The sequence below is a fragment of the Anser cygnoides genome, chromosome 3, assembly GCF_040182565.1.
Source record: "Anser cygnoides isolate HZ-2024a breed goose chromosome 3, Taihu_goose_T2T_genome, whole genome shotgun sequence".
NCBI lineage: Eukaryota > Metazoa > Chordata > Aves > Anseriformes > Anatidae > Anser > Anser cygnoides.
In genome coordinates, this window is record NC_089875.1 from 9,862,879 (window position 1) to 9,890,044 (window position 27,166).

Below are 27,166 nucleotides of genomic sequence, written 5' to 3' on the forward strand. Positions count from 1 at the left end.
ATTGTCAGAAATTGTATAAAAGACCTGAGATACCTTAGCTGACTACAAGAAACAAGTGGTTTATTATTCTTAGAACTAGCAGGGATGGCACCAAGCCTATACTGAACACCTACACAACTAATCTCATTCTTTAAACTCTGTGCACAGGTTCTTGATTATGAAGAAATACACACTCTTAATACATAATGCAGGTATTTCTTAGCATTCACGTACCTTGAAACACAACCCTAGCAGTAAGCACGAAGGATTACAGCCTGGCAGAGACAAAACACTCTTTTAAACCCACTTCCCATTTGACCACTAAAAAGGAGGCTCTATATGTAAAGACTCCCTGGAAGACACAAGCCACAAACTGACTTCTCACATTCAAAATGAATTTCCTGTGACAACCTTTAATTTAGTCTATAAATGATGCCAGTAATTCAAATTAAGAAACATCTGTCAGATGTTTATGCATCTACACACCTTGCATTCTTTGCTTCATGTTGTGAATACTCCCTCTTGTGTATTTGAGACGAAATTTTGCAGTAAGGAGTGTAACATGGGAACAGACATACATGAGTGAACCAGGAGAATAGCACTTGGTGCTTGAGTCCTAAGGTGACCAGAGGTATCTCAACAGAAGGAAACAAGCCTAGTAACTGACCCAAAATTCCCTCATGAGAAATTGGAAAGGGGCCCTATTCAGCATAAGAATCTAATGTCGCTGGATGGCCTAAAATCAGAAAGAAAAACATCTCAAATGCTAAATTACTTGAAGCAAAAATCTGCATACACCATTTTTAGAAGGCTAGTGAAACACCCACAGGAAAACATAAACCCCATGGCCACGCCCCTTCTCATTTTAAGGTGAGCTTGTCCTGGACAAAAATTAGAAATATCTTCCTTGCCCAGTGTTCACAACTGTACTTAAGGTCAACTGAGTGCCTGGCTGCTCCCAATTCTCAAGTTCCACTGCATGTAGAAAGTAACACCACAAACTCCATGCAGAGCAAGCTCTATTGTCAGCTCCACAGTCTCACATGGAGAAGACTAAAGTGAGAACAGTAAGAGTCCAGATAAAACAATTCATCTCCACTAAAACTTTTTAGGACATATTTATGTAACTTTAGTTCATGCGGGAAGTAGCGAAGAAAGCCACAGAGCTGCTCCCTACCTCAGATTTACATGGCTGTAGGGGCTCAGTTCTTCATCTTTCCTCATATTTGCACAAGACAGACCATACACTTAACACTATAAAGCACTTTTTTGTACCAGCTGACAAAGCAAGAAACCTGTATCTGCTACAATTAGTACACAGTTACTGTAGTTAATTTCTCATTTATCTACAAATGAGAAAATATTATCTCCAGCAACTCTGATAAATATCTTTGGAATTGTTTTAAATTTCATTGGTATCCGTAGGCCCGAATAAACAGAACGTTCTGTGCCCCCTACTACTTCACTCAGCCTTAGTTCTCTCGCACACGCCATGAATTTCAGACCACCCAGCACCTACCGAACATTAACTAGCTTGCGGCATTCGGAGCTGTACCTCACCACGTACAGCAGCCACCTACCTGATGGTGGCTGCACGATGCTCCTCGGGAGCAGGTAGGACAACTCACCTCCCCCAGCTGGGGCGGGCCAACTCAGACGGGGACACCCCTTTCAACCGTTTGGCAGGAGCCGAGCCCGCAGCTCACCCTTCGATAGCTATTTTAAAGGGAACATTTCTGCTGCAGCCGCCTGATGCCGGACGAGGAACCTACCTCCAGACAGCCTGCCCTGCCGGGCCTTCTCCTCACGGCGACTCGAGAGCGCCCAGCGCTGATTGGCTCACTCAGACGCGTGCCGCCGCCGGGGCCCGCTCAGGGCCTTCTGGAAGGTTCTGCGCCCCGCTTTCCCCCCTCCCGCGGCGGGCTAAGGGCTGCGCGGGCAGCCCCGCCCCGCCTCACGGCCCCGCGCCTCGCCTCACGGCCCGGCCCGCCGGTCCCCGCGCACCGTGACGTTATCTACTCAAGCGGGCCCTGCCGCGGGACTCGGGCTTGTTACCGAGGCAACCAGGCGTGTTCCTTCAACGCATGGCTGGAAAAGAGCATCCGAAGGGCCGTTTCTGCAGGGTGCCCGGCCATACACGCTTGTGAAAGCACACACACACCTTTCACCCAGCCCTGGGCACAGTGTGAGGCCAGTGGCTGGGCAGCGGGGCGCTGCCTGCTCAGACACGCTCCATCCATCAGGCGCCCCCTCGCCCAGGGCACTGATCCCACGGGTATTTCTCTGGAAATATTATTTAAGGAGCTTTGCCTACATCATACAAGATCATAGTAGCACAGACATAAAAAACACCACACTTTGAATACTGCAGCCAGCAGACTGACTTGCATTTCCCAAAGACTTCTTAAAAGAACAGAATCTAGACTATAAAACCAAACATTTTCTGAAATAGTTTTGTTTGCACTATGCTCTAAACAAAATCTTTCCTGCTTTGGTACAGAAAAATGAAGTCATGCAGTAGGTGCAGGTGTGGGAAGTGGCAGAGCACACAGCTCATCACTCCCTACGAGACGGGATGCAGCACAAGAAAGAAGCCTTGCCATCCTTTGCTCGTGTACAACGGGGAAGTAAAACAGAAAATTTGCAGTAATGAAAGCGATGAATTATCAGCAGTGTCTTATGAACCCTTACACTTGAGTTCTGACCCAAGAGGAAATGGTTTAAGGGTTTGGCTATGCCGCTTTTTAAGGATATGTGTTTTTTTACCACCTGGCTTCTGGTTCAGGTCCATGTCTGATCATTTAGGGAATAACAGCTGCTCACCACTCACAGAAGTATGACAGCATTATATAAATTCCTAGTCTCCACACCTGAAAAGACCACCACACTTTGTACTAATGATACTCCTGTGGGCCAGCTCTGAGGCTAAGGCACATATAAGGTGAGAAACTTTTGCCAAAACACATTTTGGGGATGATTTGTTTCAACAGCATGGTTTTGATTTGCTTCAAAGAACCATGACTTCTCCAGAACTAATATTACAGCATCTTTCATAAGTACCGTTTCATTTACATGGAAAGAATCTATCAAGTGTTGGAGAAGGTGTGGGCGTACCAAACAAGCACGTAAATAAACAAGACATTTTTCCTTTGCTAGACGCTGTATCAAATCATCAATACACATAGGATGCTTCTATGGGGACTTATTTAGAATAAACTAGTTGAGCTTTTTACATATAACTGAGACCACAGCATTTTACAGCCTACAATGCTAAAAACAGATCTGAAAAGTGATCTACGGCATCAACATTGGTGAGCCAGGCACAGCTTAGGAATATATTTGTTTCTCTTTGTCTTAAACCCAGCGTTACTCACAGTAGAACAAGCGAAACGTGTTCTGTATTTAGAGGGGGAGAGAATAAAGGCACTGACGTGTTTACAATTTATTTCCCTTTGTTTGGGATAAAATATTTGAGAGAATGTGGCTTTTTGAAGACTGTATTTACATCTGAGACAGTGTATAGACTAGGATTACAAATATTTATGAAATACCTCCAAAATGTTGTTGTATTCTGAAACAGTACTGTCACGGTTTCCTAAATCCTGATATTTAAGTGTCTGCAGAACAGAAATATGCAATTTTTTCATTGCTGTCTGGCTTTTCACCATCTACAAAGAACTTTAGGCTTGGAAACCATGGCTTTCTCTGCAATCTTAAGGACTAGGAAGGTTTTACTTAAAGCCTTTTTGTTTTATACACCTGAAATGCACATAAAGCTAAAGCTTCTTGTAGCCTGTATAGTAGCGGCATGTTACAGCTCATAGGTTACTGCAGAGACATTCCACTACCAGTCCACCTCTGTTCCTGTTGCAGGGCCCTAACAGTAAAAGAGAAATGTGGAAACAATTTATAGAGTTAAGTGTTCATGTGAAAGAAAGTAACAGGAAAGTAACAAAAACCTTAACAAGTGTTTGAAAACATTGCTGTCTGACTTTATTTGAATTGTATGGCCTAAGAAAAAAACACCACATTTAGCATTAAGTTTAGCAAAAGCAGTCAAGGTAGACAAAATAGAGAAAACATTCTGAAGCCAGAGAATGTGCAAAGGGTCCCCAAGAGAATCCAGGGAAGACTTGCAAACATTTTCGTGCAGGATAAAGTCAAGAGGATTCAATCAAAACTTAGTCAAATTTCTCCTACCAACCTTCCTCCTCTGCTCCTTGTATTTATTTTATTTTTTCATAACTCTTGAATGTAGGCTGTAGCTTGGAGTAAAACCTGAAGCTGCCTGACCTGAAATGCGGCTGCTTGTGGAGCTGTACTAAAGGGGGCCTCTGCTGCCATGGAAACTGCTGCACTCCCCTCAGGGAAATGGCAGCAAGAGATTTTTAAACTCTTTTGCTTACAGCTTGATAAATCACCAGAAATACTGCGGGCAGCAGTCCACACACTAGGTCAGGATCAAAGGTGTGCACTTAGTTGTACATCCACACCTTTTGCATATACATACCTGCAAGAAGGGGGAATTAGCAAAGGCAGAACCAGGCAGAGCGAAAGGGAGAGAAATTTTAACACCTGTATTAGGACGACCCCACCACAGTCCACCAACAAAACAAAGCCAAGAGGCAGGTTACTTCAGAGCGTTAAAGGAAGCAAGGAAAAACACCAGCAGTCTAAGGCCAACAATGCATGGGCCAGAAATCAAGCAACCTGCTCAGGCGTAGGTGTGGTGCCCCAGAACAGAACTGAGCCTGTAGGCGTGGGGAAGACTGTGCTGCTTCTGCCTGCTTGCTAGCTGCTCCATGAATCACAACAGCCAGTTCTTAAAATATCCAGTGGGTCAAGTCCACAGCTGTTTTAGAAAGCGGAGAAAAAGATATTTAATCAAAACTAGTGTTAGAACTTGTATTTATAAGCACAGCTGACAAATGAATGTTATTAATTTGTTTATATTTCTTCCTTTTCTGACAAACCCTGCTGTACTCAAGGCTAGCATTTCTCTAGAGAGTACATTGTACAAGTTTCTTCAGGGTACTACTTCAAAATAATATGACCAGCAAGGACAAATTAGCAGAAACTGATAGATCAAACATATGAATTAAGTGTGACAATGTTGAGTAAGTTTCAAATACATATATTTTGGTGTCTCATTTCTATTCATTAACCTGAGAAAAGTGGTTTGAATGTTGATGTTAGTTGCATACTGTATGTGTTATCAGGGAAGATTTTCTTTTTATGTAAATGATCACTACTAGCTTGCACTAGCACAGAATTCAACCCTTTGTATTTCAAATTTGAGATTTGAAGATCTTGAACATCTTTTCCACTCTAAATGAGTCTGAAATTTACTTTGTTATTCATATCTGATCTACATTAAATGTCTACATCTTAAAGAGGCAGAATGATCCCCCAAATAAATGAAAGCGAATCTGAAGATTTTCTTATGTGCTACACAAGAGATCTGATGAGGATTTTCTTGTTAAATATTTTTGTAAACTTGAAGTATAATTTAGTTATTTACAGGCATGCAATCATAAGTGCATTTTCATAAAAATTATCAGAATATCTCTTCATTGAAAAGAAGTCGAAAAATCACATTTGGCTTCTCAAAAAACTCAGAAAAAGATATGCAATATCACAGACATTTGTTCCAATGAAGAAGAGTAAAGAAATGAAAAATAAAACCAAGTTAGCCATTTCAGTAACTCAAAATAGGTTTCATGTCATGCTGATCTATAGAAAGCACAGGACAAATGAGAACATCCTGTTAAACTCATGTCTTATATTCCCAAAGCAATAAACGTACCAGAGAGCCCTACGAAGCAGAAAGGCCTATTATTTTTCCTTGTAATAGGTCTGCCTCCTACAGGGTAAGGTTTGGCTCACAACACAAACCAAGTACAATTTCGGCTAACACCACTCTATCACACAGAAAGCAATCAAAAATGATTTCTTATACCCCATCTATTAAACGAAAGACCACAAGAAGTTTAAATGAGGAACCTTGGCTGTTAGCATACCAATTCAGGCTTCTTGAGAAAAGCTAGTTCTCTGACACTTGATAACTGGTTAGTATCCACCATCCACATAAGTTGTATTTAAAGCCAATAGCTGTGTTATAGTTGAGCAAGAAATAAAAATACCATTGCCTCTGATCATCAATTTTTTAACTTAAAAAGTTGATTAAATGCTAACCTTAGGCATTTCAAAGCAACCCTGTTAGCAGCCCATAATTAAGCATCACACTGACCAAATCAGCAGTATCACTTAAAAATCCATTTCGTTATCCAGCCCGGTAAAAACAAGAGAGCCCTTAGAGTAAAGAGCTCAGTTAGACATACAGTCCAAGTTCAGATTAAACCCACATGCATCCACAGTCCAGAAAAGCATTCAAATGAGGCTGCAAATTGTGCAGATAACACATGCAGTCCTAAGTTTCAAAGACTACGCTTTTCTGCTCTTTTGTAATGGGGTTCAGCAAGGGAGGCAGACATACAAACCATGAAGATTAACTCCCACATTACCATGCTTACTGATCTTCTGAGAGTTGCAGAGAAGATACAATTTACACAGAAAATACAATTAAGTTATTATGCAAGAACTAAAAATAATGTCAGACCAAAACACAATGATTTCCTTCAAGCATGACTGGGATTCATGCTATTTCCCTCAAAAGTCAAGATAGCTACAAAAAGATACTCAGAAGATGCAAACTGTCCAACTGCTTTAACTGGAACTATTTTAACTATTTAAAAAATGGAGATCTCAAAATGAAAGTATCACAGTTTTTAAAGCTTCACATTATAGAGCACAAAGCAAGTCCATGTGAGAATATCTAACACTTCCAGTGTTGCAGTTACTGCAACACATTTCCCCTTCCCAAGATACCACTTTTTGAATCCTTCAGGAGATAATGGGTCAGCTCACTTCAGAACATGCACAAGTGACTGTTTCTATCAAAGTACCTTATATAAGCATCCACACGTGAGCACAGATTAGGCAGTCGGATGTCCAGCTGTTCCTCATGCTGAAGTGCATGTACAATTGCTTTCAGATGCACAAAACGTTTGCCTGCCCATTTTTTTTAGCAGTGAAAACAAAACCCATCCCACACAGTCACAAAAATCTCAGCCAAACCAATTTTAAGCTGAAATATTTACTTTGGCTATTTTGGCATCTCAGATACATTTTATTACTATTAGATCAACTGATGAATGTATGCTGGGACTTAACAAACTACCTTTATTTTAAAGACAACGGCAACATATATTTTAACTCCTATAGAAGTGGATGCCTGTTGTCAGAAAGTATGTAACAACTCAGAATTTTATTTTCCATTTTTCTATAGCTTAGTGTTTTGAAACATTCTTAACAAACATTCAGCTAGCTCAGCTCCTCCCCGCCCCACCTTTACTAAATTAAGTTGTGTAGTGTAGTTTAAGTTGCACACTTTCAAGGAAGTAGTTACCTCCATCTTTTAGCCCACAGCCTCAAAAAACTTTAAAAGCAACTGTGATATAAAATAGGTATTTTAGCATATGAGGTAAACCAACAAAAATTTACTATAATAATCAATACTCCATTTGAGAGCATAGCTGTTCAAAAAAGCACCAAGTAGACCACGGTAGCCAACAATCTGCTTCAATTTTATGCGTGGAAGTTTAAGCTTGGGCTTTGTCAGGACTTAATTGCAAAAAAATCACAGCATCCTGAATTATCAACATAGCTAAAATAAGGAGGATGCAAGAGATTAACATAAGGATACATTATAGGTATTGCATTCTTTATTCCACAGGAGCTATTTGTTGTTTCCAGCACACCAGAACCTGTTCTTGAGGTGAACCCAGCACAGTATGTTTACAAAGAATGTAGTTTTACAAAGAATGTAGTGGTGTAGAGCGGTGTACAAGCTAGGTGTATAAATAATATCCCCTGTAATTAATAATTAAAATCACCTTTGCAATTGATTAGTTACTATAAATTAAAATCCTCCATGTGTTGTTTATTGTTTCTGTAAAAAAAAAAAATGTTCATGTGAGATGCAGCAGTGCTGCAATCATGCCTATGGCTAAGTCCATTCCTGCAATCTATAAACTGTCATTATGAATATATTCAGTGTAAATAAACACATTTAATATCAAAGCTCCAAGCTATTTAAAAAAGCTATCAAAGCATGAACACATTTTGGTTCAATGTTTTTGTTTCAAAAAATTAAGCAAAGTTTTTAATATTTATTCAATTAGAATCTAATTCATATTCTTTGTAATTCAGTGTTTCATGTGCTGTAGTACTTAGTATTTTTTTATTAAATAAATCTGGTTCTTGAACTATTTGCTTTAAAAAACATCCTGATTATTTGCAAAAGAGATAAATCAACTAGGAGAATTATTATTTTATTTTTTTTCCCAGAAATAAAACCTTAAAAGATAAAGCCAGATTTGAAATCCTGAACTATCACCTTCTCAGGCACCACGTAGAAAACCAAACCAGCAGATTTAGTAAATGTTCATCATACAGGTAATGGGCTTGGTCTTTCCCCCAAGCTTCTAAGCTTCCATTTGTTTTGGACATCTTCCTGCTGTCTCATTAGGATCTGCCCTTTAGAAGTACTTTTTTTCTTTTTTTTTAAGTACTTTTTTTTTTAAAAAAAAAAAGATTCAGATTTCAAGAACTATAAGAAAAGCAAAATTCTACTCAATGCAACAGTGACACTTCCAGTGAAGGCAGTGAAATAAGCTTTATCTGTTTCACAATACTTAAAAATCTGACTACAAAAAAATAACATCTAATAAAAAAAAAAAAGAAATCATTTTTGAAAGTTGATAGGCCCATACTATTTTTGGGGTACTCCTTATAAATAGGTATTGTTAACTACTAAAAAGCATTTTGTCTTGTGCCACCAAGTCTTAATTTCATCCCTTAGGCTTCACGTGTTGTAGGCTGATAAAAGAAATGTGCATCAGGAGGCAATCTGAAAAAAAGGTGTTTTGGAATAACATGCCAAGAAAACACTAAGACAGTTAAGTAAGTGGTAAGAGTTAAATAAAAATCAGCTCGTATTTTATTAAGTATGTAATTAAGCATACTCTGTTGAACAAAGATCTTCGATAGCTCAGGCAATGCCACTTTATTGCTGTGTCGCAAAAGAGGAGTATAATAGCAGGGTAAGAGTAACAACAATTTCTTAACACACATGTTTTGATAATTGTTAAGTACCTGGTAAGAACAGAATTACTGGCAAAGTACAGATATGTTCCAAAACTCAAATCATTCTATTTTTTCATCTTTTCCTTAAGCTTCAGGCGCTGTCAAGAAGTATTAAACATCTCATTTGTTTTCTGTAATCTATGCCATTTCTTTCCCTTCCCCCTTTTTGATTTTATTCTGCCTGACCATTTATTCCGCCTGACCACTGAAACAGACTGATCTGTTTCCTATCACTTTCATACTGTAGACTGCTAACTTAGGACTTGTATCCTGATTTAAGAATTACAAAATCCTGGAAAACCCCAGAGATTTCATTAAGAGCCAACTTTTATTGAAATTTATGTACAAATTTAATTAATATTATGCTTGACTTAACCCATGTTTCAGAACCAATTGCCACTGCTTCATTAATGCAAGAAAGGGTGAGTACTGAAAGTTGATGGGCTAGTCATGACTCACCATTTTGAAACAAGTTTTCTCCATTGCAAAGCTTGGAGCACTCTACAGAGCCTTCCAACAGCATTAATGAAGTGAGATCATTCGCTGGTGTACTCACCGATGCCCAGCTGCATTATGTATTTCCTGACTTAGAGAATTTTCTGTGGTGGTCACTGTATGATGGTGATTGCCTTTGTTCAACTTTCAACTCTTTCCTTGTCACCAATATTATTCCTGACTTGCAACTGTGCTAACATGCATATTAGGATGGGATTCAGGACTGAAGTCTGGAGTTACTAGTTTCTTAAAGTAAAAAAAAAAAAAAAAAAGAAAAAAAATCAAGTATTTTAACTAATTTTTAAATAACTAATTTTAAGGAACTCATTTCAAAATAACTTAGAGTTACTTGGTGCTTCCAGTGACAAAGATTTCCAAAGGCAGATAGATCAAGTACAGGCATTCAAGACTGGCATGTTTCCTAGAATAAGACCTCTCATGACTCTCATGCGCTTTTTATTAAAAAATTGCTCATAACAATCTGTTTGGCCATTTATAAGTGCACAGATAATAAAATACATTCCTTCTTTTTTTGCAACACCAAGACCTTGGAAGCAAAATAACCAAACAAATAATTTAGGAGCAAGCATCATGAAAAACTTACAAACACTTGCAGTGTTTGATTCTGGAGGAGCTGTTCTAAAATAATAATTTCAGAAAATTAGTGTCAGAACAAGTCAGGTCACCATCCATTTTTACAAAAACAAGAGTGTGCCCCAGCTTCCTCATTTTGCAGAGGAAACAATCCAAACAGTTCATATAAGTTGCATAAGTAAGAAATTCAAATCACAACAGCTTGAACAAAATTTGGGATATAATACACATCAAATGAAAAGGGTGGCTGGAACACAGACATGGCTACAGACAAAGCCACTAAAAGCCTTCAGGAATTGGAGTGCCCGTTGTGATATGAGCAGCCTGATTTATTTTCAAGAAAACTTATGATTACATGACAGAATTCATCACTGCGTGTAAAAGACCAGGAAGGAGCTGAGTGCACACCACTTCTGCAAGTTACTTTCCAGGGTCTCAAACTGAGCACTAGTACAAGAAACAGACATCGCTATGAAAAGCCTGGTCTTGACCAACACCATGGGGGAAATTTTTGGCAGAAGTCGAGAAAGCCACTTTTCAAGGCAGCGTTTAACCACCTTAGTTGGTCACCGTGCTTTGCTTCCCATCTTATTCACTGGTAAGATTGGTGAAAACAGAAGGCATAAATAGAAAATACAAGTCCTTTAACCGTACAAAGCCCAAGTTTTCTGCATAAAATGTAGTTTGTGGTAACCCAGACCTGGCTGAACAGTCATAGAAACAGTGAATTACAGTGGAAGAAGCAAGTTTTAAACAAAAAATTCAACTTTACAGCTTCTTCCTGACCCTGCAAGTTGCAGACCCGCCACCAATACATGTAATTTAGGAATATGTCTGTCTCTAGAAGTCCTTTGCTACTGCATCTAGCATAGACAGCATACTTCTGTCTTTTTGCTTGCCCCTGCTTTTGGGAGCAGTGCTGCTTTCAGTGAGGGCAGTCTACCCTAATGGAGCACCCTCCATAGGAGAGCAGTCCAGTTGTGTGAAATTCCCATCCAGAGGAAATCAGTGGAAGGCTTTCCAATGACAGAATCAGAATTTCATCCCTTATACTCCCAACAAGCAGACTTACTCACCATTTTTGTACAATGTATTGCAGAAATACAGGCAGTCCAAAGTAACAGCTATATTTTTGACATCATACCAAATCATTTTCCTGGTTAAGTTAGAAGCTTAGTATTATATGCAAATTTTCATTAGAAAGCGTATATTCAAAGATGTCTAAAGTAACACCTGCTAGTACTGTATAGAGGGATAGACATACCACATTGGACAAAACCCTCATTATAGATGATGTAAAAAGATAAGAGCTAGATCCTCACTGTGAGGCTTCTGGATACAAGAATAGATGTTCTCAAATGCATGTAGATTTCCAGTTCAGAAGACTAGCATTCCTAGAGGATAAGGGTCAGACAAAACATACTTCAAACTCTTGAATACCAATGCTATCTTAACCACCAGCTCACACTTCCTCTTGGGTACACACACCAAACCACATGTTAAATTACGCAGCGACACCAAACAAATCCAGGAGACTGGAAATCCTGGTACTCGGAAGTAAACAGATGTACGAGTCCAGTCACCAAGGACTTCTGCTAGCAGCTCATTAGACAGTAAATACTTGTAACACTGATTCTGATTCTAGGAATTGAACATATAACACGCCTTAAGCAATCCCATACACAGTTGTGGACTCAGTTTTCATTGCAATGCATGGAATTCAGCCACAGAACTTTCATTAAAATTAAAGGAAAACATATGCCTAGGTCTTCTGCACTTCTACGAACTTCTCAGTGTGTATACACACACCAGGAACAACAAAACCACTGTATTAGTTAGTTAAAAGCTCCCACATTGAACTTGGCTAGGCTGCTCCTTTGTTGCATGACAAATATGTCATCTCAAGTCTAAGAGCTACAAGAATTATTACCAACAAGGTGCCTGCAAGCAAAGACTACTTCCACCCTGCTATTAGAGAGCAACTTTGTCTCTTATAATACAAAAGCAACAAAAAGGATTTATATTTAATTAAAACAGTGCATCCGTTTTGGCTTTCAACTTGATACAGGATGTTAGTCTTGCCTACATATTTTTTGGTTTACTTATAAACAACGGAAAGGAAGAGTTTATAATTCAAGAATTGACAGATCCTTTACTACTACAACATGAATCATTCTGTTTTTCCACTCTCCTTTAATGATAGGAGAAACAACACTTTATTATTTTATGTGATTTTGCTTATTCATCCATATATATTCATGCAATAAACACAGAAGTGCTGATATGCTTTCTTAATTTTTCCCCAAAACTAGATAAACACCCAGCACTGCAGCTTTAAAATAAACATATCCACCTCACTTTTTAATTGTTGGACACTTATTCATGACTTCACTTTCCAACACTGGAAGACAAAGATGCCAAATCCACAAATAGAAAATGGTCCATTTCTTATTTCAGCTGCTAACACTGCTTCATTTACAAAGTAAGTTAGTGATCAGTTCAGTGGAGGCCTGTGAAAGTTGACTGGCCACTTAAAGAGTTTTCTTTTCAGGATCACTTAAATTTTTAACCTAAGAGTCCGATCCTTCACAAGTATACCCCAAAAATGGTAAGCACATCTCAGTATAGTCGTTTCAAAGATTAAGCACGTTATGTTATGAAAACCAGATTTAGTATCTTAAGCAAAAATCCAATATGAACTTCAAGAGGCAACACCCTTTTACCCAGATAAAAAGCAATGTGATCACAGCTAAGATTCAAAAGGGTTTGATTTAATTAGAGTATTTAACATCTGCTTTGCTTTCTTCTTGCAGCAACAGTAAAACGATACAGACAAAACTAAACACTGCCCAACTAAGAAAATTGTAATTGACAGTTGAGAAACCCTCAGACTCCTCTCCATACACTGAGGGTTGAAAGCTAGATTAGATTGCTGTGCCTACCAGTCCTTCACTGTCTGGGCACAGAGAAAGATCCAAATTGCTAGAGTTGATACTCTCCAAAACCAACAGCACTGATGTATCTGAAATGTTAGATGGCATCTAAGAACTGAATAAAGGAATGAGGTTTCCTACCTTTCACAAAATGCAGAACAACATTGATTTTATCCGAAAAGTGTTGTGCATTTTTCCCAGATACACAATTGAAACACCACTGGTATGACCTGCAAATACCAACAAGTAAAGAGACAAAACCCTGCAGCAACAGAGCACTTGTTGGAAGACCATGAAGTTTATTTCTTTTCTTTTGATATACATGCAGAACCTTTACTTCAGGGATTAAGAAAAATTACAGTGGGGAAAAATGCAACATGGAGAACTCTAAAGGGAACAGATTACCAGAACAGAAAACTATGTATAAACAGTTCAGACCTTGATCCCTATGTATAGTTTTAATACAGTTACGTTTACTACAAGCACACAGAACTGAAATGGTCACGTGGCTATAGCTTCAACATTTAAATAGACCAGCAACACAATTATGATAAACCTGGCTGGACACCATATCCAAGAAGTTGTTTTAAGCAGAGGTAAATTTGGCAAAGATAGAGCAGTAATCGTGCCTAAATATGCAAAATTAAAGACAGAAGAACGTATTACAGCAGCACTCTGCAGCACATCGGCATTCACAACCTCTGGTTTTGACAGTCGTGCTTAAAATGACTCCAGTCTATATGAACAATGGCACAGAGGTCTACAGAGAATAAGGAAGCCACCTTAAACCTTTTGATGAGGTTACCTTGTTGCTGGGTGGTTTGTAGATTCAAGAAAAAGAGATGCACAGTAAAACCTCACATCTGGGTAAAGCCTGAGAAAGAACATCTCCAGTGTGTGATGGATGATCAAGTGACAGGTGTAGATGAACAAGCCATCACTTAGAGATACCCATACACATAAATGGAGGCTCATGCGTCTGGGTTCCTAGGGTGAGTATGACAGGACATTAGCTTCAACCCTACCTAGTTTCCCTATGGGAAATGGGCACGACCTGCCATGTCTCTAAACCTATAGGCGAAAAGAACAGATTAACATGAGAAGTGAAAGAAACAAAGAACTACATAGACAGCATGCTCTTCAACCTAGGGATTCTTCTGCAAAACTGATAAAGAACACCTAAATCTCTGTTCTATGTTAGTAGCTAACCTTCAAAACACTTTCTTTATTGATATGCTTGTAAAATAAGTTCTGTTTAAGAAAGTTCCAAGTCCCAAACAATTACTGATTATTTACTGTTCTTTAGGGCAGGGGATACATTCACTAAGGAATGCAAAACACTTCCCTTATGGCAAAATTCTTTCAGATAATAATGAAACTGTTGCATGAGAGATGCTGGCTACAGGATGCAACTCATTCCAGCTGTTAAAAGGAATTTTTAAGAAATATTTTTCATTAATTTCTTGATCTATATTGGCCACTTATTGGATAAATATTTGTTTAAATAGTATATGTTCAATAGTTTCGTTTGTTTTAAGATACCGGTGTTCAGGAAATAGGCCCAAGTGACTTTCCATGGGTTAGAAAGCACAGCAATGGTCGGCACCACAGTTTTTAACAGGGTTTCACACTGGTGAACTACAAAGTAATAGTAATTGCCCTGTTCAGTTCATTCCTCAGGAACAGCAACTCATTCACTCTGTAAAGTTGACTCTTCAATTGACATAAAGCCCTGAAGAACAAAACCCTAAATTAATCCTAACTATGAAGACTACGTTCTATCATACACCTTCCAGGAACCTCTAGTCACAGAAATAAGCTATAAACAAACCACCAGAAGATCTCCAAGCCAAGCCATTTCCAGCCATTAAAAGTTTACAAGTATTGAGCTTCTGTGATGAATTAGGCACCAAAACCCATTAAAAACTTTAGACTTAAATCCTAAAATGTTTCTTCTTTAAGAAAATACTTCAGCACAATCATTCTATCACTGAGAGTTTCAGAAGCAACAGAAAATACCAGCTATTGCTAGGAAGAGCTTTTTTTAAGCTTAGAATTGCCACAATCAAGTTCGCACTTCTCTTCCCGGCTAGCCTGCACTCACATCTGGTTTCACTTACATCCCTGTAAGGTTGGTTCAGGGCCCCTGCAATGCTGCGTTGACTGGCACCTCAGGAGTATTTCAAGCATTCAGCCTTGTAATTCTAAGTTGTAAAGCAGTCAAGAAGGCATCAGCTGGACAGCATCACTGGTCCCTGAAGTCTTCCCACCAATACACTACATAAAGGATACATGCGGCCAGACATGTATGTAATGTTACTTAAATGCCTCCATCTTCCCCCTATCTTCCCATGTACTCTGTTCCACTCATGTCATACCTTGCAGTTTGTTCTTTGCAATATGGATCTAGTTTGGCTTTCTAGTTAATAATGTACCTAGAGCAATTCTGATAGCTCTTCAGTATAATGCATGATAATGAAAGCAGCTGCTGCCACTCAATTGAAACTGCATTCTGCTTTGAACTTAATATTTATTGCATCTTTTCATTCACAGAGTGTATCTGCCTTAACCTTACAGCACTTCCACTGTGAGCTAAAGCAATTTTCTGACCTTGTAAAAAAAAAAAAAAAAGCATTAATTAATGAGCTAGAGTTAATTTCTTTAAGAATTTCAGGTCCATGTCACTCCTCATCTGCAATTAATTTCATGAAATAGAAATTCAAGTCCCTGCGTACTTAGAATTCTTAAATAATTTGTGAACAGGCTACCTGAAGCTACGTTACAGATTGCTATTAAGGTTTATTACATGAACAGTATCCTGTCTTTTGGCAGCAGGACGTATCTTGCCGTTCACACACTTTTCCAGTGCTGCCTCTCAAGAGATACTGCCACAAACAGAGGACTGGAAGCCTCTGTGCCAGCACACGGGCAGGCAGAAGTGCCAGGCAGCACCTTCACTACCCATGGAGAGCAGGCAGCTGCCTTCCAGGCTGATAAGGCAGGATCTCTCAGGTTCAAGGCTGACCAGTGAGTCAGTGCAGCAGCCGAAGGATGCTGTCACAATCTCAGACATTAGAAGCAGTTTCCATGCCCAACCCCCTTTTATTTTCTCCAGACAACTCCATGAATGAAAAACAGTGTGAGACTGGACAGGTCTGTCAAAGCTCCATTGGGAGTTTGGATTATGCATTGCTGCATTTCCAAGAATCCCCTGGCTCTACTTTGAGCATCAGCTCATGAAATGCTCTGCCTTGATGATTTTGCCAAGGAGCAAAGAAGTGGAAATAGGAGAAAGCCCCACATGTATTACTACCCCTGCTTACTCAGGCAGCAGTGATCACCCAGACACAATTCACTACCGTGACAAAACCACCACAAAGCCAGGTACAGCTACACATTTTGGTTGCTCACACCAGAGGCGACGTAAGGTAAATAAAAAAAACAATTTAATTGGACATGATACTAATTTTATGTTTTTACTGTCACGTTGACTATATTCTATCACTTCTTTCAACCGATGTCTAAACAATATACCAGATCTCTAAATCATTTGGAACAGCAGTCAGCTTTGATACTTCAGAGCTTGCATTTTTTTTAAAATGAAAATAGAAAAACCTCAAAAAGTTATTTAAAGCAGGGTACTGATAATTATTAAAAAATATGAAGTCATAGGGTACTTTATTCTGCCCGAATCTTTGAGGAATTCAGCAATTGATGCAATTGCCCAACATGCAATTAGAAAGCATATTAAACATTGAAGTATGTGCAAGTGAGCCTTCATTCATATATATGGACATACTAACTGTCACTCAAACAGGCAGAGACATGTAGAAAACAATATATCATTTCCTTGAGAAGAATTTTACCTATAGCTGCATAGCACTACTAATATGCCTGAATCAGAACGAGACTCCTGCAAGATACTAAGGACAGAATTACTGCTGTTTGAATGTTTCAGTCTGACAGAATTACAGTGTAACATCAGACATTTTCATGGCAGAAACAATTTGTTTTAATACCTCCAGACAGAGTGAAGTTCATCTGACAGCCACTGATTAAAACATGTTTAAAACACTGCCCATGTAGAAAACTTTTCAAACACTAGGGTCTAAGTTGGGACATGCTGCAACTGGGAAAGGCAGCTCAGGTACAGGGCCACAGTACACAGCGCTTCAGCGATGCCAGGCAGGGCTCCAGCCCACAGGGCAGGCCTCCCTGCCCATGGAAAACTTCCACAGATACGCAGAGAGATAAATCCAGTTTTGGAAGCTAGCCAGGATCAAAATGGCAGAGATGACAAAGGACATTAGCAAGTTTTATAACAAATCACATTTATCTCTGTCCAAACGTTCTCCAAGCTGTTAGACCAGTTAGCTATTTTAGTGCTATCTAAAAATGTACTTTCTTAAATGAAAAAAATCAGAGATCTGACACAAAACTGTAGATACAGCACAATGAAAGATGTTAACACAATGAGGAAGTTAAACTTACAGCCACTGTTACTTGCTCTGTGCCTAAAAACCTCAGTATAACTCCCTGGGTTCTGCCAATAGCATTCACAGCAGTAATTAGCTCCATTTATTTCTAAACCATTACTCAGAGTAAGATACTATACTTAAGAGAGAAACCTCTGCCTCCTGCTGTTTTTTTGCTCCTGTCTGTGCTGCTGCCAGTCTAAAAGATTCTCCGGTTCTCTTACTGTCTCTGCAACACTGAAATGTAAAACACTTTCATAAATGGCGCTTAAGCATCAAAACCAATACTAACTAGAAACAGTGCGCTTACATTGACATTACTAGGAGCAAAGACCAGCTACAAAAGGTTCTCAGAATACATCAGTTTGTGCTGAGGAACAGTGCTGAGGACCTAACTTCCACACAGTACTATATTTTTCACACAGCTCTTTTCACCACTGCATCTCAAAATTAGAACACAAGACAGAGGAGATGGTAGAAGCATGGTATCAGAAATATTAAAGCTGACTTCAAGTGTTTGTTCCTCCAAATGCTCCTACCTCTACAAAAATAGCACTTCATCACTTAAAAATTTCAGGATTGCTCTGGATGCAGGCATCTCAGTCAGCCACAGACACTTCCAAAATATTCATCCTTAAATAAGCACAGATGTGGGCTAAGACCTGTGTCTCCTGGCTTATTGACAAATGTTAAATGGACTTACAATGCCTCCTGTCATGTCTGCTAATGTAAGGCTAAAATCAGATTGTTTTGTTCTGCAGGCACACAACAGAAAAGAAGCACTGAAACAAGTTTTGCTCCATTTTTATGTATTATACATTTTACTTTATAGGATACTGTATATATGTTTAGAATTGATGTTTTCCGACTTTAAAGGTTTCATACTCAAGATTCCCTCTCATGCTCACTGTTATGATGACAATATTCCTAGTAAGTTAAATTTGGCTCCTGTTGTATCCCTAAACACACTGCCTGCTACAGGAATAGAACAAACAGAACAGAGGTGGGGTGACATGAGCTATGATTCCCTCTAGCTTAGCATTCATGTTTTTGTAGCTTCTGTTTATAGGGAACTCAGAATTTCTTTCTGTAAACAGAAGCCTTACCCAAACAACAAAATAATAACCAACAGACAAATGTTCAGCCATTTTATTAAACTCAGTACCTACAAAGTTCAAATACCAAGAAGCAGCAATCAATAAGAATTATTAATGTTTAAGTTTCTTTTCATTAGAAATTAGAAATGTAGATTCCAACTTCTACTTTTAGGTTTTTGACTCTCCTTTAACTCAAGCTGTCAATCAGCTTCATGGAAATCAAATATTTTCCATGCAATCCCCAAACTGCCATGTCTTATTTTAAAGAAATTGTCTTCAATATTGGCTACTACAAGAAATCCAACATTTAAATTCCTCTTTTCTCATGACATGAATTCCCTGCAAAGTAGGTGGAAGACAGGATTCTGCTTGTCCAGCTGGTGAAAGAAATATCTAGAAGGCAAAATACATTGCAACCTCTACATATGCAAGTAGATTGACATCTAGTGTTAGAACTCTGAACTACAAAGCCTATACCACATACAAAAAGGGTGAATTTCAGGCAAACCAAAAAATTGTTTAAACCACAGGAGAATCAAATCCTCCAAATACAAACACTCTAATCCCCACACTTCCCAATAGCTTTACAGCTGAAAATACTGTGGCCAAAGCCAATTGCAATTTAAGCCTCCCATGATAGACTGACATGAAGCCTTACGCATGAGTTCAGCTATGGAAACACTCATTTTGTGGCTGAGGAACTATAAATGACCTTTACAGTACAGTAAACCTAGTCAGAGGATCTTCAGCTTGCTTCACGTCTGTAATGATGGCTGAAGAATTTGTCCATGTACACATACATATCCTGTAGTTCATAAAATTCATGATTATTCCTAGAAAGGTATGCAGTACTTCAACTTCTAACCATTTTCTTTCGTATCAAACCTGAATCTAGCATAGTTTCAGTCCCTCAATATGCTAATACATATGAACTCCACATTTATTGCACTACCTTTAAACAACACATATCCAAAGCAAAAAAAAAAAAAAGATTAACAATTCTGTCACATCCACCAAGTTACAATGAGAACATCTCAGGCTGTGTCCAGTTGAATCCCTTCATTGACACAGACCACATGAAAAGGTTTTTTCCATCATTTTAATTGCATCAAGAACTCTATCTAACAAAGCTTTAGTAACAGCTCAAGTTCAGTAGCAAATAAGTAACCTTTTAAAATTGATACCAGCGTAGGAGAACCCAATTTTAGACCCCTGAGATTTCTATACCCTCCAGTTGAATTAACTTATTAGTTCCTGCACATTAAATTCACTGTGAGAGTTTGTTACAGTTACACACACCAGCATATCTCAAAAAAAAAAGTATTTACATACTTTCCCCAGTATTACTCTACTTAAAATAACAGATATCTTTATTTGATTTTTAATATCTAGTATTGACCATAGCCTACCTATAGTACAAAAAATAGCATGGACATTTAAAGAATCTGTATTCCACTTTGATACACAGCGATATCAGTGCTTCTGCCTAGCAGTCCTAAGGCTTAAGAGCGACACAGGCTAATACCTGTTCATGAACATGAACATGTCAGCGACATTACTTCCACGACTGATTACATCCAGAATGTCCAAAGAGCACTGTATTCTGTGTAAAGCCCATTTCCTCCTTTTTTTTTTGCAGTACTAATGACTGAGGAAGTACAGCTTGTAAACAAGAAAAGAAGTGATATTTTAGCAGCAAACCTTAAAAACCAATGTGATACTCAGGAAAGAAACAAAGATAGGAAGATGGAAGAGAGGAACACAGGCCAGCTGGTCAGACAAGGTTCTTTCTCTAGCCTGGGATAAGCTGAAGTACAGAGGCAGAAGACTGCATAATTTGTTGGTGTTTATGACTGAGAGACCCCAAATACCTTCATTTCTGCAGTGCAGGCCAAAGACCAATGCGCAGTGGTGTAAGTTGTCTCTAGATCACTGTTCTTTAGCACAGTGCATATAGCCATGACTTCTACAAGTCTTTGTAGAATAAATTAATAAAAGACTTTTACAGTCATCCTGCTAAAGATTGAAGGCTAATAGCAACATCATTACCTAGAATCCAACTTAATTAAGTAGACAAAGATGCTTTTGTTCCTACAACATAATCTCAAAAAATGTTAGCCACCTTCTTGTTCTTTCCAGTCACGTCTCAGTTCACTGCAGTTCCAAAATTTCTGCAAATGCTAAACGCATTTTCCTGACACTTTGGTCAGGTCTACCTGCAAACTATTCTCGTCTGCAGCAATTTTGTAAGACAACTAAAAAAATACCATCTTAAAAAGTTGACAAGTATACTCACACTACAACTCCCAACCTACTTATGAGTTGGTTACAATACCAATATTAGGATCTCTCTTCTGGCCTCCACCAAAGTTTCCTTAAGCATATTCATTTGCTACTCATAGGTGTGGATATTAGATGCTTTCCACAGATAGTATTAGCCTATTGCTAGTATTGACATGATGCCCTTGTCTGTGCAGCCACCCTTTTGCATCAGCATTGGAAACTGCTCTTGACACGTACTTTGTCAAAATCAGTTTACAAGCCTCCTACTGAAGTATGGAATTGCACAGCAGCAGCTGGAGTTGTTTGAGGTGTCATCTGCATGTATGTTCTCACTCCAGGTATTCTTAGAGAATGCTCACAGCCTGTCCACCCCCATTCCTATGCTCTGTACAAGTATATTAGATGGATCACAACCATTGCTATCTCATTTCCTCAGTCACAGCATTCTAGAATTGTAAAGCCTTTAAAAAAGTGTAGAGGGAGAGCGGCAGACGTATGGAAATTACACCTAGGGACAATGCAACCTAAAGATACTGGTAAGTCATTGCTTTATATATTTGAGTGACTGTCCACATTCAATTCCATTCGAGTCCTTCAGGACAGTGTTTTATTATTCTGCATTTATCACCTAACATTATCACCAAACTAATACCGAGGAGCAGTAACAGTAATACATGGAACATACAAGCACCTAAAGTGAAAGTTCTCCCCCATTTGTTTCAACATTTCAAACTATTACTTCAATTTTTAATTCATATTAATTAATCCAAAAGCACTGGTTATCACATTGTGTTCTGATAACCTGTTGTACTAACTGATATTTAATTACCAAAATTCATTGTTTCAAAAGTAAATCTGACTCCCTAGTTTGACATTGATTCTGAATGCTAATCATTAAAAAAAAATAAAAAATGTCAGTTTCTAATACTGTGGATATCACTGGAAATCAATGCTCCATTTTACTCAGGAAAAGTTAAGGCTCTAAGGAAGCTCGTACGACAAGTCAGAAGTGAGTGCTAAGTTAAAGATTAGGCTCTGCAAACTGTACATGTATTTGGAGAAGTGAAACTGAGTAGCTCACAGTGCCACTTTTGCAAGGATACAACAGAAAAGAGTCTACACACTGAAATAAAACTTTCCTGACAGTAGCTATACTGTACACATCAAGTCAACCGGAAAACAGTTTCTTGGCACTGTGTACATCCTATGGAGTTCTGAAGAGAAAGCTAAAAAGAATTTGGCAAGGTCTTCAGTATCGAGCAATCTCAAACATATCCAGGTTTGCTTCCCAAACAAATGATTTTCACTAACTGTACAAGCAAGCAGACCCTGAGGGAAAAATCCATAACTTGACAATTTTTCCTTTGTGCTAGCAACCCAACGATATGAAACTAACTGGAAAAACACCTAATAGAAATCCATGACTGTACCCAACAGGAACTACTTAGGAAACATTAAAACAATGTTTTTTGGAACAAAAAAGTTGCTTGTAGCTTCTGTCAGGTCTGGGAAGCAAGTTTCTGCAGATTTACTTGATTCCATTCACCAAAACTTACATGTTAGACATGCACTCTGTCATTCATAATGTTATTTTTAAAATTTATTCCTAGCAAAACCAGTTTCTCTCCTCTTCACTCTAAATCTGATTTTCCAATTCCTTCCCTAGCATCCCTATTCTGTATGCATCTATTTGCATCTATTGTTTCACTAGACACAGGCAGTTTAAAGATCAGTTTCACCATGATAAATGAAGAGATTTTGTATTTGTAAGCATCTACAGGCAGATAGACACCACACAAGCCACAAATTGCATGCTTCCATATATCCCACGATACAAGAACTCCAGCATTCAAAGAAAGACTGCAGGAGGTAAAAAAAAGGAATACTAGAAAGGAATACTGAATGGAAGAAAAAAGTAAAAAGAGCCCCAAGCGACTTGAGATCCTCACTCTGCAGAGAATCTCTGACCATGAAGCAGTTGATACACCCACTGTATGTTACAGGTTCATGAACTGCATTCACCATACGACGTTTTCACTTTGCTGTGAGGCCAAGAAATTCAGGGGGCCCACTGTAGGTTCAGGTATAGCTTGGGCTCAACATACTCCAGAAAACCAATTCAGAATTCAATTAATCCAGCTATTATGAAAATGGATTTAGGATCTGCTTTTCCTCATTTGTCATTAGTATTGCTATAATCAGACCCGGTGTAATAAGACAAACATATCTTGGCATTACTTGCACAGTTATTTTCTTCACTACGGCTAGATATCAAGTGTTTGGAACAACAAAATATGCAGTGAAACTACAGCACAGAACAAGAAACAGCTGGAAACTATTCCTAACGCTCTTACTGTCCTCTTTTCACTAAACATTATTGCTAATTCCACACATTCAGGTTTATTAATCAAGTGCCAGAAAAATCAGACAACCAGGAAAAATCATATGAAATCTTTAAAATAAAATTCAGTCTTTGCTTGCCTTTGGGTTTTGGCATCATCTTAACAGAGCTTATTTTTCTATGACATGCAAGGCTGGGAACCTTTTATTTATTTTTATAAACAGAAGTTCGATTCCTACATAAGTTTGTACCAAGGACTGAGACTTTAAGAAAAGAGGTGAAGTATTGTCACAAAAATCTTAGTTGGCAATACAGTCAAGCAAGACACTATCACTGGGTCATTACTGAATTAAGCGGTCGGTGTGCCTGAAGATAAGCTTCACAGAACAGCCTGTTGTTCTTCTCCATAAAGTTAGTTACTTTATTCACCAAATTCAAACCTAAAACATATCAAAGTTTATTTGCTTGAGGAACGGCCTTCTTTATATAACTTAAGTTACAGCTGTTATCCCCAAAGTTTTACTTCTTTTTTCTTTAAGAAAGGTGAAAAAAGAAACTTTCCATCAAGATCTGTATGCTTTGAAAAAACCCTCAATTTATGAGGGTGGCCTCCTTTATTTCTAAATATCTTTGAATTGTTTATATTTCATGGGGAAGAGTTTCTGTCCGCCAGTCAGTTTGTATCACTATAGCGGTACAAGCAGCCAAAACTTTTAGATAGCCACAAGAGAAATCGTGTTTTCTGCCAAGCTGTAGTGGAGCCAGAGCAACTGGGAAGGCAAAAGTGTTCAAGGATTTCCATGTCTGCTGGTATAAAGACAGCTCCTCTTCTGCTGTAAAGTGACAGAATCAAGGACAACATCATTTAGTGCTTGGTTCTCCTGCCTTACTCTTTCTTTGACCTAGCTATAGAACCAGAACTAACAACTTCTTTTGTGTCAGTGTTTATCAGAGTACTTCACCTTTTAAGAATTAAGCAGAATTTTCTTAAATTCTACCTATTAAAACTTAAATGCTCGTGTTAAATAAGGTAACAGAGTTACGTTACACCATTAAGGACAACCTTTTTTTCTTTAATTATGTAGGAACTTGTTTTTAAAGGTGCAGTTCACTGTAGAGACTGAGATGACTGCATGAACAATGAAGAGAACACGTTACGCTTGCCTACTAAACAAAGCATGCTGAGGGGAAGCATGCACAGCTCTTCCACTTCAGACTCCTGTATTTAGCTATGGCCCCGAGGTTAGTTCCAGAAGCCGCTGCAGGCTACCCTGCTGAGCTGCTTTAAGAGCAAGGAAGCTGTTTGAGAGAAGTGGGTTACCAAACAACGCGCTCTAAACAAGCCACCAAACATGAGCTCAAAAAGGACTGTGCAACCCACCCTCGGGCAAGTCTGTATCACCCCCTTCATGTTCATTTCACTGCTGCCAGCTTTCACTTGTGGATTTGCCTAATCTTGGGACCAGCTGAACATGACAATTCTGGATTATATTTTAGGAGGTGTTGATCAGAGAACTTATTTCTACCTACTGACAGCTGTTAAAAATTTACACTCGCTATGTATCAGATATACTTCGACAACAATGCATTATTCAAAGTACTATAAATTCCCTGTCCTTTCCCACTTTGTCCTTTGAGGTTTTTCTCTAAGGTCAGCAGTAAGCAACCCCCTACCAGGGAAACCACTGCTGTAAACAAACACTTGGCTACCCTGGGACAGACTCACATTGACCAGAGGCGCTACATTTTTATTGCCTTCGGTACTGTGCCATTTCTCTCCCTTTTCTTCCAAAAGAATACTGGGTTTGACAACACATCACCTGGTAAAACTGAGGAAAAAAAAATGCTGTTTTTGTCAAGTGCCCCATATCTCAACAGCATATGCCAAGCCTTTGAACAGATGATGAAACAGAGCAAGGCAAACACGTTTCCCGTAACAACAGTCATGCTTCAGTCAGGGAAATATGTGTAGACAGGCCCTCACACCAACAGTCCTGCTAGAGACACCTGAGCTCCATATTCATACAGAAGCTATCCATTTCAAGATTAATGCCATAGCTTTTGATAGCCACGTTAGCTGGTAAAACATTTGGAGCATTTTAATACATTCTGTTTCCAAAGCACACAGTAACAGACCTTTTATGCCTTTCTGCGGGGAGTCACGTTCCCAGTGACACGATCCCCTTGGGAGTAGACAAGTTTCCATGCAGGACTCCAACTAAAGCCATGAACTTCATTTTCTCCATTGGGAGGACCCACAAGAGCAGAGCCTGTACCACACAGCCTTTAGCCTTAGGGACACCGCTGCCAGGGGAAAGGTGCCAGACAGGTCCCTGGCAGGTGGGATCCCTGCCCAGGCCACAGCAGCCCCTGCAGTGCCAGCATTCCCTCCGTACCCACCCCACAGGGCTGATTGCTCCCAACATAAAATATTCAGTATTTCTCATGACGCATGGGGCTCAATATTTAGGTTGTCAGCCTCCTACATATTTCTGGTTGGGAATAACAGGAAAGACTCCTTTAATAATAGCTTAGAAATAATAACCCAGGCACTAACTTAAATGGATTTTTATTAGCCTAGATTCAGTGAATAATTGTGACTAAACCCACGCAAAGGAACAGCTTTAAGATGAAAAACTTTTTTTTTTTTTTTCCAAAGAAAAGAGTACAGGTCCAGTTTTTTCTTTGCTTTTAAATATTTATCCCTGGATCTTGAAAGTCCCAAGAAATCTGTTGTATGTACTTAAACAGCCTAGCAGAGAAATCCTGCCTGCTGTTTTGGTCCTACACCAAAATCCTTTAGAAGGATAATGAAGACAGCATCACATTTCATATGAGATTTCCTGAACGCCTGTTGAGCTGACCTTGTTTACAAGTGCTCACTGAAACAATTAATTGCTTGTATTGCTTGTACGTTCCACTCCCAACTGCCAGGGCTGAGTTTCCTGCCTATACTGTCCATATGGACACTAGCCAAAAAGAAATTTCTGTGTAATTACCCAATTAATTATTATCAATACTAGCACTTAACAAGAAAAATTGACAGCTGGTATACATAACCATTTCTATCATGCAAGAACTACAAAGGCATTGGTTTTCTTATTAATAGCAATGAAATAAGTTGAATGGTTTTGTTTTAAGCTACAGAGGATGAGAAAGACAAGAAGAATAGAGTAGTGAAATCCTGGACCAGGAATCGGGAAACAACTTGAATGGTTTGCAAGATGCTTCCTGTGAGACTGTGCCAGTCAGTTCCCCTCACTGCTATGGTGTTCTATTTGTACATTAATACACTCCCTGGGTTTATTGCTTAATTTTACTGCCTACTCCTGAGCAGTAGCCATCTCTTACCTGTTAATGAGGCAGAATGGGGCCCTGACTGACTACAGCCTATAGGGTTTTTCACTTTGTACCATTTAACGTCAGTGGGATTTTGAGGGCACAGCAGTCATTTTCCAATGTACCATGAGAACCCTGTCTGCCTGAACTTTCATGAAGCTGAGCACAGTCTAGCTATGTGTTTTGTTTGGTTGGTGGTGGTACTTGTGCTTGTTGTTTTTATTTGTTTAATTTTTTTAAGCATAAGTAGACATCAAGTGATGTTTGCGACAAGCAACAGGGATCAACTTTTTATCTCCAAAGCTGAGCAATACAGCTCAAGCAGCTTCCTAGCCAAACAAAGTGTAGCATGGGCAATAGCCAGTTGCAAAAGCACAAATACAAATTTGTGTACACAATTCCAGCCAAGGATAGAGTGCAAGT

General features: G+C 38.9%; 1 protein-coding gene across 4 annotated transcripts in view; it reads right to left on the reverse strand.

Moving 5' to 3' along the window:
- Positions 1-27,166, reverse strand: part of ACYP2 (acylphosphatase 2) — a 38,227-nt gene that overhangs the window by 2,151 nt on the left and 8,910 nt on the right. The window contains exon 4 of one of the 4 annotated variants that reach the window (XR_007169005.2): positions 1,752-4,831. The exons of the other annotated variants lie outside the window; for them this stretch is intronic. The gene's annotated coding sequence lies outside the window, so the exon portion shown is untranslated. The remainder of the gene's footprint in view (positions 1-1,751; positions 4,832-27,166) is intronic. 4 annotated transcript variants of the gene reach the window in all.